This window comes from Rutidosis leptorrhynchoides, chromosome 6 (genome assembly GCF_046630445.1).
Source record: "Rutidosis leptorrhynchoides isolate AG116_Rl617_1_P2 chromosome 6, CSIRO_AGI_Rlap_v1, whole genome shotgun sequence".
Classification (NCBI taxonomy): Eukaryota; Viridiplantae; Streptophyta; class Magnoliopsida; order Asterales; family Asteraceae; genus Rutidosis; species Rutidosis leptorrhynchoides.
In genome coordinates this window covers 31,021,626-31,026,671 of record NC_092338.1, presented here as the reverse complement: position 1 = coordinate 31,026,671, position 5,046 = coordinate 31,021,626, and positions in this window count along the sequence as shown.

Below are 5,046 nucleotides of genomic sequence, written 5' to 3'. Positions count from 1 at the left end.
TGGTTAACCATGGTTATGTGTTTGTTGTGTGGTGTTTTCACAATATTCGAGTTATATATGTTATCGTTGTGCTAGCTTGTGGTCTTGGAGATTTAGCGCTATGCCTTGCGTTGGTATGTCATTTAAATTGCTAGCGTGTATGAGGTAATTGTGTATGTGATTGCATGTAAGTAGGTTATATATGTATGTGTATAATTATTGCATTCACCAAGCGTTAGCTTACCCTCTCGTTGTTTATCTTTTTAGATGCAGGCGCAGTTAAGGGCAAGGGGGTTATCGGACATTAGGTGTTCCGTGATGATGCTTTGTTGGAGTTTTGTTGTTGGCCTAACGTTTTGGGTAGTTTAGTCCCAAACCATGCTCGAAGTGTCGTTTGGATTGTAAACTATCATTCGTAATGGGTCAAACTTGTGCTAAAATTTATTCGTGGCCCTCGTGCCTTTTGTAAACAATTAATTGTTGTGCGTTTTAAATGGAACTCGTGACATGGGTTACATATTTGTTTGGGTGTAATTGTGTTGTATAAAAAAAAAATTATCGTATGGATTACGGGTTGGGTTGTTACAAGTGGTATCAGAGTATGGTCTAAGGGATTTAGGTGACTTGAGATAGGCGCCTAGACTTAGACTGTTGTGTTGTGGAATTATATGCGGGACTTGTAGGATTACGGGTCAGTGCGGGGTTTGATTAGTTCTTTGATGCATAAGTGGATAACTATGCTATGTTATAATGTTACTAATCGTGTGTTATTGTTTTGAACATCGAACAAGATGGTTGTGATACGTTTGAGCATGGCACGGCATGTGAGCGTAATAGTGAGTCACGACCACTATTACGGTTGCAAGTCAAGTCAAGCAAGGATGTGCGACAAGTATCGAGCTAGATGTGGTGTGTGTGCGGTCATATGCATAGGTATATATGTGTATTAAATTGTTGGTGATGTCTAATCCATTTTTAATCTTTGGAATGAAGACGAGAAACGGAATGAATACGAATGGCAATGGTGGTCCCTCTCATGTGGAGGAAGATGAGATGACTACCAAGATTGAGACCGCTTTATAAAACTATGTTTCGGTTTTCTCAAGGAGGGTTAAACAAATATTCGAAGAGTCGGTTTCGGAACAAATTGTCGACATGATTCAAGAACGGATGACTAATGCCGTTAAAAAAGAAGTTGAAAGGAGGTTTCCTAGACCTCAAAATGTGGGCGAGTTGGAGTTTAGCTACAAGAACTTCTTGGAGACTAAGCCTCCTCACTTTCACGGGGATCCCGACCCCATGAAGAGTGCGGCTTGGATTTCTGATGTTGAAGGTTGTTTTCGCACGACTGAGTGCCCTCCCGAAAAGAAAACAAGGCTTGCTACTAGTTTGTTAAGGGGCCATGCTAAAGATTGGCTCGATGGAAAGATTGATATGGTGGGTGATGCGGCTTTTGTGGGGTTATCTTGGGCGGATTTCAAGAAGGAGTTTTTCCTTGACTATCGTACGCAAGCGGATCTTTCCAAATTGTGCAACGAGTTAAGGAACATGCGTCAAGGGTCTTTGGACCTAAACACTCTTAAAACCAACTTTCTCGCTAAGGCGCGTTTTTGCCCGAGTATGTGGGGAATGATCAATTGTTAATGGAAGACTTTCATGCGACCCTTAGGGATGATTTGAAGGGTAAAATTAGTATCGGTCATGTTGAGACCTTTGCTAAGCTTTTGGCGGTGGCGAAGGGGTTTGAAGTGCAAGCCCCGAGTCCGGTTAGTTATGCGTCAAGTAAACGAAAGTTTGAAGCTTCTAATTTCTCGAACAAGAAGGGTAAGGGAGCATCCGAAAGTGTCGGTAGCGTGAAGAAGGCTGCTTCTAGTGGTCACATGGTCACTTGTTTCAATTGTGGGCAAAAAGGTCACTACTCTCGTGATTGCCCAAAACCGCGTACTAATGTGATCACATGTTTTAATTGTCAACAAGAAGGGCACCGAAAGGCGGAGTGCCCTGAACTCCGAAATGATCAAGTTAAGAGAATGGAGAAGGCGGCGGGGTCAGTTAGGGAACGTAATTATTTGATGACCAATGACGAAGCCAAGCAATCCAATGAAGTCGTTTCAGGTACTTTCATGGTTAACTCTAATCCAGCAAGGATTCTATTTGATAGCGGTGCAAATTTATCGTTTGTGTCTCCAAAATTTGTGCCTAAACTTAATAAACCGTTAGCTAAGTTAAGTCGTCTGGTAGAAGTCGAAATAGCGGATGGCAAGACGGTGCTAGTGGTTGATGTGTGTAAGAATTGTAATGTTGTGTTTGGTTCCGAGAACTTTAATATTGATCTCAATCCGATGACGTTGGGTGATTTCGATATTGTTGTTGGTATGGATTGGCTCGATCGTTATAGAGTCGATATTGCATGCCATGATAAATTCATTCTTGTAAAAGCCCCAAGTGGGTGAGAGTTAATTATTCATGGCGATAAGCGTAGAAGACTTGTGCCGATATGCACTTTTGCACGGGCACGTCGTTTCCTTGTTAGTGGTGGCATGGCTTTTCTTGCCCATGTTGTTGATACTCGTGATGAGCCACCACCCATTCGTGAAATTCCGGTGGTAAGTGAGTTTGAAGATGTTTTTCCGGATGAGTTACCGGGTGTTCTGGCGGAAAGACAAGTCGAATTTCGCATTGAGTTGGTTCTGGGAGCTACTCCCATTGCTAAAACTCCTTATCGTTTAGCACCGACGGAAATGCAAGAATTGTTGAGTCAAATTCAAGAGTTACTTGAGAAGGGTTTCATTCGACCGAGTGCTTCGCCATGGGGTGCTCCGGTTTTATTCGTGAAAAAGAAGGATGGAAGTATGCGTATGTGCATTGATTATCGGGAGTTGAATAAAGTGACGATCAAGAATCGTTATCCATTACCTAGGATTGACGATTTGTTTGAACAACTCCAAGGTGCGACGTATTTCTCAAAAATTGACCTACGGTCCGGCTATCACCAAATGCGGGTCCGTGAGGAAGATATTGAGAAAACGGCCTTTCGAACGCATTGCGGGCATTTTGAATTTGTGGTTATGCCTTTTAGTCTTACGAATGCACCGACGGCATTCGTGGATCTTATGAACCGAGTGTGCCAACCTATGTTGGACAAGTCGGTAATTGTGTTCATCGACGATATTCTTGTCTATTCTAAGAGCATGACGGAACATGAACACCATTTGCGCAAAGTATTGAAGACGTTGAGAAAAGAGAAGTTGTATGCTAAATTCTCAAAATGTGAATTTTGGCTAAGGGAGGTTCAATTCCTTGGCCATATTGTGAACAAGGATGGTATTCAAGTAGATCCGGGGAAGATAGAGACGGTGAAGGATTGGGGACGACCGACTACGCCTACGGAAATCCGAAGTTTTCTCGGATTGGCCGGTTATTATCGTCGATTTATCCAAGACTTTTCCAAGATTGCTTTGCCATTAACTAAGTTGACAAGGAAGAATACGAGATTCAATTGGGAGAATGAGCAAGAAATCGCTTTTCAATTGTTGAAAGAGAAATTGTGTAAAGCACCGGTCTTAGTATTGCCGGAAGGTGTAGATGATATGATGGTCTATTGTGATGCCTCTTTGAATGGGCTCGGGTGTGTTCTAATGCAACGAGGTAAAGTCATCGCTTACGCCTCTCGCCAATTAAAGGAACATGAAAAGAGATACCCGACTCATGATATCGAATTAGCAGCGGTGGTCCATGCTTTGAAAATTTGGCGCCATTACTTGTATGGTGTCAAGTATACGATTTATTCGGATCACAAGAGTTTGAAACATCTTTTTGATCAACGGGATTTGAATTATCGTCAACGTAGATGGATGGATGTGGTGAAGGATTATGATTGAAAGATACTTTATCATCTGGTCAAAGCGAATGTGGTCGCGGATGCGTTAAGCCAAAAGAGTCACCACCCGGCGTTACGATTGGGATTGTTACGTATGATTATTACTAACGATTTTCTTGAAAAACTTGGTGTGATTCAAATAGAGGCTTATGTTCACAACAAACATGCGGAACGAATTGTGGGGCAATCGGAATTCATTACGATGGGTTCGCGTGGTTTATTGTCTTTTCAAGAAAGAGTGTGGGTGCCTAGGATGGGTGAATTCTGAAAGGTGCTTCTTGATGAGGCGCACAAGTCTAAGTATTCCATACATCCGGGTGCGACAAAGATGTACCATGATTTGAAGAAAGATTATTGGTGGCCGGGCATGAAACGCGACGTTGTTAAGTATGTTGAGCAATGCGTCACGTGTTTGTAAGTTAAAGCCGAACACCAAAAGCCGTATGGTAAGTTGCAACCGCTAGAAATTCTGATGTGGAAGTGGGAGCATTTTACCATGGATTTTATTACCAAGTTGCCGAAAACGGCAAGAACCCAATTTGACACTATTTGGGTGATTGTCGATAGATTGATGAAGAGTGCGTTGTTTCTTCCTATTAAAGAAGCAATTTCGTCGGAGGCACTCGTGAAGATGTTCATTAAAGAGGTGATATCGAGACATGGTGTTCCCGCGTCTATTGTTTCGGATCGGGACACGCGTTTTACTTCTCGATTTTGGAAGAAGTTTCATGAAGACATGGGTACGAGGGTAAATATGAGTATGGCGTACCATCCTCAAACGGACGGTCAAATCGAACATACGAATCAAACGTTGGAGGATATGTTACGTGCGTGTATCATTGACTTCGGTGGTAGTTGGGATGAACATTTACCTTTGTAGAATTCTCGTACAATAATAGTTTTCACTCTAGTATTGGAATGCCACCGTATGAGATGTTATATGGTAGAAGGTGTCGAACCCCGATTTGTTGGGGAGAAGTTTGACAAAGGGAAGTCGGGAGCTCCGACTTGGTATTGGAGACAAATGATAAAATCGTTATGATTCGGGAACATTTGAAAAAGGCGCAAGATAGGCAAAAGTGTTATGCCGATAAGCATAGACGTTTGATCGAATTACAAGAAGGTGATATGGTGATGCTCAAGGTTTCGCCATTGAAGGGTATTATTCGGTTTCGGAAACGAGGAAA